The sequence below is a fragment of the Ursus americanus genome, chromosome 31 (assembly GCF_024610735.1).
Source record: "Ursus americanus isolate L20-20 chromosome 31, mUrsAme1.1.p, whole genome shotgun sequence".
In the NCBI taxonomy this organism is placed as follows: domain Eukaryota; kingdom Metazoa; phylum Chordata; class Mammalia; order Carnivora; family Ursidae; genus Ursus; species Ursus americanus.
In genome coordinates, this window is record NC_142157.1 from 11,904,642 (window position 1) to 11,916,355 (window position 11,714).

Here is an 11,714-nt window from a genome sequence, read left to right on the forward strand (position 1 = left end):
CACGTGCGGCGGGCGCGAGGCGGCGGCAGAGGCGGTGACAGCGGGGCGTGGCAGGTCGGGCGGGCGCGAGGCGGCAGCGGCGTCGGCGGCGGCAGCTGCGCGTGGCAGGTCTGGCGGGCGCAAGGCGTCGGCGGCCCGAGGCGGCGGCGGGTGGCAGCTACGGCGGGCGCGAGGCGGCGGCGGCGGCGGCGGCGGGTGGCAGGTCCGGTGGGCGTGAGGCGGCGGCGGCCCGACCCCGGCCCAGCCTCGTCCCTCCTGGCCCGCCGCCCCGGCCCGCCGCCCCGGCCCGTTCCTGGCCCGGCGCCTCCCGAGGGAGCGGCGCAGCCGGCCGAGCGCAGGCCCGGTCATGACCGACTGCAAATTGGGCATCGTGCGGCTGGGCCGGGTGGTCGGGAAGGTGAGCGGCGCGGGAGTGGAGGCGCGGGGCTGCGGGCCGGGGCGCTGGGCCAGGGCCGCAGCCTCGGGGTCGGGGGGATGCGGGGCTGGGCGGGCGGGCTGGCTGGAGGCGGGTCCCCGCGGGCCAGGAGGGGGCTGGCAGCCGCGGGCAGCGCAGCGCCCTTCGGAGGCGGCTCGCTCGCTCGTTGGCAGGATAGTCTGCGTGCGTCTCAGTGTCTGGCGGGCCGTAGTGGAACTTCGCGCAGGGTTCACGCTGCCCGCGGTGGCCGTGTCTGGACGAGCCTCAGTGGGCCTCCCAGAGCAGGGCCTCCCTCTGCTTCTGTCCCTTACCTGGCTCCGCCCTCCGCGTGTTCCAGGCTGGGGTTCCTGGCACCTGTGGGCACTGAGGCTTGGCTGTTTCCAGGAGCTGGCCGGCCGTGCAGCTGCACCAGCCACGGACCTTACCCTGGATGGGAACCCTGTTCCCATCACCAGCGGCGGAAGCTTCTGGTGGGAGAGAGGAGCAGAGGCAGTCAGAAGAAGGTAAAACCGACTTAGATCTTAGAAAAAGGCTTTCCAAGCAAGAATGAGACTAGTCCGTTTGGGGGACTGTTTCCTGCCTTTCATGCAAGAGGAATGTGTCTTTTTACCTAGGGAAGGGTGGGCTCCCCCGTCAGCCCTGAGACCCCTTCTAACTCAGTGACTGGTTATAGTAATGTCATCCCTTAAAACTCTTTATTTGGAACATTTCAGACAGAAAGCTGAACAAACAAACAATTCAGTGTGTACCGCCACCCATCTTAATAAATAAACGTTAATTGAGAACTTCTGGATGTTCTGCCTCAATCTGGCACCCCTTCCTCTGTTCTGAGGAAGCCACCCTCTGAGATTAGGTTTATTGGCACATAGAGGTTAGCGAGCTCAGGGGCACTTACGTTTTAGGCTCATGTGGATGGGAAGTGAAGCCTGGTACCTGCATCTCTGGTACAGTCTTGAGTGGGAAATAACCACCTGCTTTTTGGGGTAGGCGCCTCATGCCCCTCACCTGCTGGCCTCATTTAGCCTGAAGGGGCAGTTTCTGTCTGTTACTAATACTTTACTGTGACCCTGAACCTAACGTTTTGAAACATGGTTAATTTCCAGACCAAGTACACGCTGATAGATGAGCAAGATATCCCGCTGGTGGAGGGCTACTCCTATGAGGTAAGGGTGACTGTTCCTCTGCGGGCCTGCTTTCAGTCAAGTGCCTGGGGAGGGTCATGAGGGATGGGTTTTATCCCGTGAGGGCAACCTGGCTTTCACTGTCCAGTGGAGCCTCACCACTACCACTGTGATGTTGATCCTCCCCCACTTTCACCTGGTGGCTGACTCTTCCTGAAAACAGGTCAAATTGTGTCATGTTTGTGATCGAATGTTCAATTGGACAAGCCCTGGCTCCCTGGGAGACTGTCCAGTGACACCTCACCTTTCCTCTGGCCTGGCCTCAGCGCCCCTCCGTGCCCTCCATTCTCTCATCTTCCTGAGCTCCCTTGCCTTCCGCTGTTCTCTGCTTGATGAGTTTCTGTTCACCTGCCAGTCCTCACCTACCGGCTCCTCCCCTTCGGAAATCCTCCAGGAGTCTGTGGACCCACTACACTTTCATCTCGGCCCTTTGTGCTTTTACAGTACAGATGACTCCGGAACAACACAAGTTTGAACTGCACAGGTTAACTTAGATATGGTTTTGGTTCTTTTGTTTTTGGTTTTTTTTTTTTGATAAACAGTGCAGTACTGTAATGGTATTTTTTTCCTTATGACTTTCTTGAAAATGTTTTCTTTTCTCCAGCCTTACCTTATTGTAAGGATATAGCATATGATACGTCTAATGTACAAAGTACGTGTTAATCGGCTGTCTCTGTAATTGGTAAGGTTTCTAGTCAAGAACAAGCTATCAGTAAAGTATCCCAAAGTGAGAAGTCATATATGGATTTTCAGCTGTGTGGGGGTTCAGTGATAAAGCAGAGCCTAGAACAGTTTATACAAAAACATACAGCTAATAAATAGTACAGCTGAGATTTAAATCTCAATCTGTTAGCAGAATTCAATTTTGTTTTCTTTTTCAAGATATCCTCACACTAGACCATCCATATAGACTTCTGCTAATAAATTTGCCTCCTTAAATGTGTATTTCACAGCCTACCACCAGTGTTCTGCTGGAGCCTGTAAGAGGAGACTTGGCTCATAACATGTATAATTTATGGTTTTCCTAATTAACCTAATTAACCAATATCTTGCATTGGTTCCTCAGAATGGATGAGTAAAAGACCATGATGCATCTCCATGTGAACAAGTAATAATAAGTCAAAACCCATTTCCTACTGATATCATCTTAGTAGCATCATCTGCACATTCAAAAGCTTGTATATATCATTTTTATGTAATGCTTAAAGTTCAGAGTCATGAGTCCTTGGGTGGCTCAGTTGGTTAAGCATCTGCCTTTGGCTCAGGTCATGATTCCAGGGTCCTGAGATAGAGCCCTGCATTGGGCTCCTTGCTCAGTGGCGAGCCTGCTTCTACCTCTCTCTCTGCTGCTTGAGCTCTCTCTCTCTCTCTCGTTCTATCTCAAATAAATAAATAAAATCCTTTAAAATAAAGGTGAGAGTCACATATTGGTATGCTAGAGGATTTTTACTCTATAGCCAATGTGCACATTTTTTTGGTTGTTAAAAGAATTCAAAAAATGGTATGATAAATATTTTAGCTACAGTTTCAAAAGATATCAAAATTATGACTGTTCCAAAATAATTTCTGGGTCTGGTGTTTCTGGATTTATGATCAGCTAGAACGTGTTCTATAAATGAATCCTTATAATAGTAGCCTACCATAGAAACCTGCCTCTCACAGGGCAGACACAGCGTTTTGACTGTCTGGAATGACCCATGAGTAAGGCTAAGCCACAGAGTAATCATGAAATATATCAGTGTTATCTGTTGTATATTAACCTTTCTTGTTAATAGAAACCAATTCTTTATCATCATGCTGTGAAACATCAATGTCTCCCAATCTCCACACAACTTTCCGTAAATGAGGCATGCCTGGGAACCATGTCTTCTCACTATTGGAGTGGGAGTCCTTACATTTAAATGTTTTCTTCATCTGCTTATCATTTGAAAATGAGAAACATTAAGGTGAGCTGTTGATATCATGTGCCTATCAACTAAATTCAGGAAAATTATTCCTAAATAGTATTTCTTGAATATTTAAGTAAATGAAAAAAGATATCTTGTGTGCCAATCAATTCATACGCCAACTTTTATACATTCTCTTATAGCTAAATGCATCTAAAAAGCATGCCACTTGAAGGGAAAAGCTATTGAATATAGAATTTTGGTCAAGTATAATGTGGAAACATTCAACATTAGAGTAAAGAAGAGAATTGGAAATTAGTCTATGAAGCGCTAATTGTCACTCAACAACATTCCAATGTTTTAATGCAGCTATTCACATAATTCAAACAACACATTTGCATTGCCTTTATAAAGTCCATGGCATGAATAAGCTCTGTGAAAGGACAGTAGCAGCAGCCAGAGTGTACAGTGAGATCAAATGTTTCATTCTTTAAAATTACAAAGCCTTCAGACAGTTGGCATAAGGTCTTGCATAGAGAAAATGCTAAGTAAATATTTGCTAGATTTGAATCAAATAAAGATTGATTATACCAATGACTGCATTGTTTTCAGAAAAGTTATGTAGAACTTGACCACTTGATTCTCCAGGTTGGTGGCTCCTGTGATGTCTCCAACTATTACTATTGCTAATACTCTCATGTCCTAGGGCATTGTACTTCTTTCTTTTTTTTTTTTTTAAGATTTTATTTATTTATTTGACAGAGAGAGACAGCCAGCGAGGGAGGGAGCACAAGCAGGGGGAGTGGGAGAGGAAGAAGCCAGCTCCCAGCGGAGAAGCCTGATGTGGGGCTGGATCCCACAACGCCCAGGACCACGCCCCGAGCCGAAGGCAGCTGCCTAACGATGGCGTCACCCAGGCGCCCCTAGGGCTTTGTACTTCTGACCCTTAGAGTGAAGTTGTGTCAAAAATCTGCACATAATTAAATGCCTGGTCAATGGCAACCAATAAGCATTGTCCAATACCACATGAATAAATATATGACTTAAAACTTCTCTAGTACTCCATTAGGACAGATTTAAACAGTTCAAATTGAAGTAGAAACTTCAAATTTCTTTTCGATTATATGTAATGTCATAAAAACTCCCTTAGATGTAAGAAATGGGAAATAGTCTCTTATTACTGTTTACCTTTTAGGAAAATGATCAACAAATAGAAAAGGAAATGTACTCACTAGTTGATATCAAAACCAGTACTGTGTGGTTACATGTATGGAGCAGGCTTGTAAACCGGTTACCAAGTCTAATTCAAGAACATGTGACAATGAACCTGGTGATTCCTAGATACTCCCAGAAGGGAGATTGTGGACTTCCGACACTCAAGCAAATAGGAGTTGGAGACATTGGGATTATGAAGTTAAAATCATTAATTGATTGTGTTAGATTATTGTTCCATATCTGCATGGTCACTCCTTCAATTCCTTCAGACCTCTTTGTTTAAATGGCCCTTAGTGAGACATCTTTATTGACCACACTTTAACTCCCCAGTCTGTTAACTTTATTCTCTTTCTTCTTACTCTGTTTTAATTTTCTTTTTTTTTCTATTTTTTTAAATTTTGTTTATTTATTCGACAGAGATAGACACAGCCAGCGAGAGAGGGAACACAAGCAGGGGGAGTGGGAGAGGAAGAAGCAGGCTCATAGCGGAGGAGCCTGATGTGGGGCTCGATCCCACAACGCCGGGATCACGCCCTGAGCCGAAGGCAGACGCTTAACCGCTGTGCCACCCAGGTGCCCCTGTTTTAATTTTCTTATTAGCACTTATACCACCTAACATAGTGTATATTTACATTGATCTGTTAATTTCATGAGCATGGAATTTTGTTCATCCACTTCCATATCTCTAGTACTTAGAACAGAAGCACATAATAGGTGTTCTATCAATCAATCAATCCATATTAACATATATATATATAATTGAATATATGGATGGATTACTATCTATATACTGCATGCTCTGAGCTAAGCATTAGGTATAGCAAAGAACTGGCTGTCTTCATGGAGTTTACCATTTCGTGGGATGATCAGTGAAGCTAAAATGCTCAGTTTTCTCAATAACCTGTCTCTTTATACTCTTTATTCCTCCCTACAAAACCTAGCATTCTTGCCAAGGAAATAGTGCCCTTCACAGGTTCACAGACGCTCAGGCTGTCTTTATGACTTTTCCTTTTGAACTTCAAAGCTGTCTTTGATGTTCATAATAGTGTCTGAAGAAAGCTAGCACATGGTGAGCTTTGCCCTCACTTCTGTTTGGCTGACCTTATTCTGTGCTCTCTCAGGCCAAAGGACACATAAAGGACAATGACTGTATCTAAGAGATGAAATATTTTCCTGACCCTTTCCTCTCACAGAACACTCCATCCTGACTCACCTAAATTTCTTGCGTCTGGGGTTAAACTATTCCCATGACATGGTCTGGAAAATTTCTGAGCAGTTTCTCAGAAGGCAGAGGTACTTCTCTTCCCTAACACCACTATTCTTTCCCTAGAAAATACATAGTACAACTTATTCCACCTGGAAACACGAAAACATAAGGCTTACCAGAATAGAATCAGATAGAAGTTTGGTGCTATTGGGGCAGCATGGCACAACTGAGAAGAAAAGCAACTGAAAGGCTAGAGGACATAAATTTGAATCTAGGTTCCACCACTTGGCCAGCTCTGTAACCTTGGGCATTTAACCTCTCCCAAGCTTCAGTTTCCTCTGTTGAATAAATGCTGAGGGTAATAGCAATACTTATCTTCTATGAAAGCTTTGAGGGTTAAATAAGAGAACATATGTAAAACATACTAAGCACTTGTTAGGTATCTCATTCAAAATTTTGCTATCATTAACATTAGAATAACAGCCCAGACTTCATAATATGCGACATTTAGAATAAAGTCTAATGTAAATACTAGATTCCAGACTAACTCAAGCAGCATTCTTATTTAGATTTAAATTGCAGGGTTTAAAATGAGAGATCTGTTTTGCGTCTTCCACTGTCAGTACATGTCTGTAGGTACTCCTTTAGAATACACATTTTATATTTGTATGTGAACATACATATCAATGAATTGATCAGTTGATCAATTGAGAGAGGTTTATATTCTGACTCCCCCAATCAAGTAAAACAATTCTCATGAACTTTCTGCTTCTGCCATCTCCATATGTCTCCACACCCCAGTGCCCACAGTATGCCCTTCCTGCTTCCTAGAACTATAAACACAAGACCACAAATTCCTCCACATTTATACATATTAAATAAAATTAAAAGAGAACCACTGATCAAAATCTCCTAAATTTTAAAGTTTACCATTTTCTGACTTGAAGTGACCAGTGTTCCAGAGAGAAAGTTTATACTTGGCCCTTAAGTATATGTTTAATTAGAAGCCTGCCCCTGGGGCTGCAGCTCTAGGGGCACGTGGGTGCCTCAGTCAGTTGAGTGTCTGCCTTCGGCTCAGATCATGATCTCAGGGTCATGGGATCATGTACCCCATCAGGCTCCACGTTCAGCACAGAGTCTGCTTGTCCTCCCTCTGCTCCTCCCCACCTCCCACCCCCCTCTCTCTCTTTCAAGTAAATAAAATCTTTTAAAAAGAAAAAAAGCAAAAGGAAAAAAAAAAGATAGTGCCTACTGGTTTGTTTTAGCAAGGCAGGGAGAGAGAGAGAGCAGGAAGATGGCACCTACCAGCCTCCATTCCTGAAGAGTGTCTCAGCAGGCCCCTGCCCCTCAGACCAATGCCTCAAAATTAGGAAATGAGACTATTTCACACAAAGTTTGGGCTCTTTTAAAAGGCTGCCTCAGTGCTGGGCCCTGGAACAGGTGACTCTGTGTGGGTGAGCCCTTTAGGAGCCATTCCAGAGTTCACCACAGCCCCATGGGTCTCGTGAGCACAAGCCTCATTGGTCTTCAAAGCCAGATGTTTTGGAGGCTTGTCTTTCAGGTGCCAGTCTTAAAGGTTGGAGTGCCTCATGTCGGGTATGAACCTTTCACTCCTCAGGTGGAAACTCCTGGTTTTGAGTTTGCTCCCAAATGTGGATTGCCGCATGAGCACTGGGGCTTATGGCAAGACTGTGTCTCCGCCTTTCCTTCTTGCTTTGATGTGGTTTCCCTTTTATATGCCGAGTGTGAAGGGGTCACTCCTCTAGATTTTAAGGTGTTTTCTTTTCCCTCCAGAGGAAATTGTCCCATATATAGCTGTAAATTTGGTGTGTGCATGCAAGGAAGTGAGTTTAGGATCATCCCACGTCACCATTTTGAACTGGAGCCCTTATTTATTTTTTTACATAAATTATTTTGGGTTAAAAATAAATTATTGGAAAGTAAGAGTCACAGTAGTGGCAAGCTTTTGCAAAATCCAACTGTTCAAGTGGACCAAAATAGCATTCCATCGTGAAGTGTGCACTTTTTACTCTTGACTGTCTGGCCATCAGATATCGAGTCTCTTAAGGAAGACAGAACAAAGTACTAGAGTCCTTGTGGGATGAAATAAGTCAGATAGATGTTGAGGTGGACATGAAGTAATAATCAGGAGTTTCACTGCTAAGCAAAATCAATTTAGATTATGAGAGCTTGAACTTGGCAGTCAGAAGGTATAACTGCTGAGAACTTTCCATGATCGTGAACCCATCATTTGACCTCTCTGCCCACGCTTCCCATTCTAGGAACTAGAACATGAGAATTAGGAATCTGGGAACTAGAAAAATTAGTCAGCACTTCTGAAGCTACCAGAATATAAAATAGTTCTTGGTAAATATTACTTTAGTTATTTATATTAGAGGAAAGAAAATGAAAAGATTCTTATCACCACTCTGGTGGTTCTATTATGTATCGAAAGTTCATTTAAATCCTCCACCTACCCCAGTTATTCTAGGATTTATCATTGGGAACATGACCGTGTTTTCGTTATTAAATCACTGAATTTAGGAGTGAGAAGACTTGGATTTAAGTTCTTGTATGCCAGGACTATCGGAAAGGCATTTAATTCTTCTAAGTTTTCTCATCTTAAAAACGAAGGTAACAATACCTCCCCTGGAGAGCTATTGAGAGTTTTAAATGAGGTAATTTGTGGGGGAACATTTTATAGCATTTAGTGGAGCAGAAAGAGCCCAGACTTGGGAACCAGAGAGACATTGTTTCAAATTCTCACCCACCTCTTCTCATCCAGAAGACCATGGGACCATAAATTACACAGTATGGATCTGTTTTTTCAGCTGTGAAAGGGGGATAAACTACCTTAAAAGTAAGGTAAAAAGAATAATGTCTAAAACTTCCCATGATATATCTGGCCCCAGAAAATTCAGTCTTCGAAACAATAAAATAATCACCTGTAGAAATTATAATGGTGCAAAGAAACTCAACTTTTTTTTTTACTTTTAAAAATTAAATATTTAATAACAAAAGAATATTGCACGTGTGTGTAAAATATTAAGAATAACAATAAAATTGACATATGTGTACTGGCCATAGATTTAAGAGATATAAATTACTTTGCAAATATCTTTGAGGTCTCCTGTGGGCCACTACTTAATCCCATTTTATCTCCTTCCACTTAAAGTAACAATAATCCTAAATTTGGAGTTCCTCTTTTTACTATATATGCAACTATTCTCAGACATATTTTAGTTAAAATATTTTTGTATAGGGGCACCTGGGTGGCTCAATCGTTAAGTGTCTGCGTTCGGCTCAGGGCGTGATCCCAGCGTTCTGGGATCGAGCCCCACATCACGCTCCTCTGCTGGGAGCCTGCTTCTTCCTCTCCCACTCCCCTGCTTGTGTTCTCTCTCTCGCTGGCTGTCTCTGTCAAATAAATAAAATCTTTAAAAAAAATAAAAAATAAAAATAAAATATTTTTGTATTAATAAATTTTTAATATGTGATTATTTCTGACTTCTTGACTCAACATTATGTTTGTAAGATTCATCCATATTGTTTAGCTACAGATGAGTCATTTTCACTGCTATGTTACTTCATCATATAAATATACCACAATTTATTCATCCATTCTTCCATTAATGGATATTTGGGTTTTTCCCATTGTTTTGATAATACAAACAGTGCTGCTATGTATATTCTTGTGATTTTTCTTTTGGATATGCATATAGGAATGGAACTGCTGGTTTATAGTTTACATATCTTCACCTTTACTAAAAATTGTCAAATTGCTTTTAAAAGAGGTTATACCAATTTAGACTCTCAAAAATGGTATATAAGGAGCCTAATACAAAGCCTAATATCCAGGCACCTGGGTGGCTCAGTCGGTTGAGCATCTGACTATTGGTTTTGGTTCAGGTCATGATTTCAGGGTTGTGAGAGCAAGCCCAGTGTCAGTCTCCACGCTCAGTGAAGAGTCTGCTTGAGATTCTCTCCCCCTCTCTCTCCCTTTGCTCCTCTCCTTGCTCGTGTGCTCTCTCTCTCTCTCAAATAAATAAAATCTTAAAAACAAGAGACAAAAAGCCTAATACTCAGTGGGAGCTCCAAATATATTTATTGTGTTGAAGTGGGGAGTAATATGTTTAAGTGTTAATAATCTAAGTTACTTACCCTAATATGGATTACTTTATCAGATTTTGTACTGAGATTTGATAGGGATGGGGAAAAAATAACAAGGGTATTTGGTGCCTTGCAGAATGGGAGATGAGGGTTACTGAGTTGGTATAGAAGCACAAAAAGCCAAAGAATAGAGACAAGTCTCTTATTTGATAGTTTTCGTAAGGCCAGCTTTATTTCCTACCCTTCTTCTTGACACATCTAACCTAACTCAGCTTTTGGCCCAAATATTCAAACAACTTAAAAAATTTTATCTACAATTTTCTACAAATATTTTTGTGCATCTCTTCCAATTAGAGGGACAGAAAAGAGAATAGCTAATTATCTTCCTCTTAATAAACACACTTCATCATGTGCTTGGGAACCATGTGTGAAGAAACTCTCTTTTCTAAGCTAAGCAAGAGCAGTTGCTTTCCCCATCTGATGTATTTTTCAATAACTGAACATGTTTATCATTTTCCTTTGGGATTGCTTCCAAACCTCGCTCTTCTTTGCAGTGTGAGGCTCCAGACTGTCTCCATTATTCTAATGTGAGCCTTGCTCAACTCCAAATATAGGACTTACAAGGATAACCCAATTTTGTTTTTATATTCATTTCATTACGATGTGAGCAGAACGTAAGGTTTGTGATTTATCTTTAGATAATTTTATTAAGCATCTGTAGGTGTGGTTTTGCCATACTGGGCAATAAATAATAAGTGGGTAAAAGCCCTCCTTTCTAAGAAACAAAAATAAATCAGACAATATGATTTAAAAGACCCATAAAAATGAGAAATTTTAAACGGTATATGCAATAGAAGGTTACAGAGTAGCAAACCTCAAAATTAAGAACTTATTAAGTGTAATATATGAAAAATAAAATAAAATTTCTCTTTTACCTTTAACAAACAACTTCCCCCACTTCATATAGGGATAGTTAATATTAATAGGAATGAGTAAGATTTAGAATACTGTTTCAAGACATTGGAAAATTAGGAAATTAGAGGAGTATTTATTAAATGCATTTATCATAATCTTTTCTGTTTCTTTCCTAACTTATTTCACAAAGAAAACATTTCAAAAAATGTGTAAGGCTTAAAGTGAAATAATTATAATTGTAAATTATAGTAACAATTTCTTAAATAACAAAAACATTAACATATTTTTTCTAGCTTTATTGAGATATAATTGACATTTAACATTGTGTAAATAAACATACTTTAAGTTGAGATTTCTCCCCTTTGGAGGTATTAACAGCACAGGAAGTAAAACAAAAAAATGTTTTATCTATTGTTTAAATAAATATTTTGTTTATATTGTCATAAGGAAGACAGAAGTCTTTTATCCAAGGTTTCCAACATTTGGATCTCACTTAAATAAGACTTAAAATCCAAGAAAGAGAAGTCATGTTATAACTAATGGCTATGTTGGATGAATTCATTTCAGTGTTTGAAGATCAAGGCGCAGAGAGATTTCTTGTCCACAGCAAGGGTAGTATACACACACACGGAAAATGAGGTTTATGCCCTTCACCAAATTGAAGCGTAAAGATTCTAGACAGTTAATTTTGGATAAATGAAACCTATTCGTGGAAATAACGACCAAGATAATGACTGTAATAAGGGCTAAGAAAATAATTCCTCTTTCTTTTTCTTTCTTTTCAA

At 41.4% G+C, this 11,714-nt stretch overlaps 1 long non-coding RNA gene across 1 annotated transcript; it reads left to right on the forward strand.

Annotated features, from left to right (window-relative positions):
- The first annotated feature begins 220 nt into the window (after nucleotides 1–220).
- On the forward strand, nucleotides 221–4,491 carry LOC148107368 (uncharacterized). Its single transcript, XR_015722404.1, has 3 exons — nucleotides 221–397; nucleotides 1,519–1,578; nucleotides 4,245–4,491. It is a non-coding gene; the product is annotated as an uncharacterized LOC148107368 (long non-coding RNA).
- Nucleotides 4,492–11,714: the final 7,223 nt, after the last annotated feature.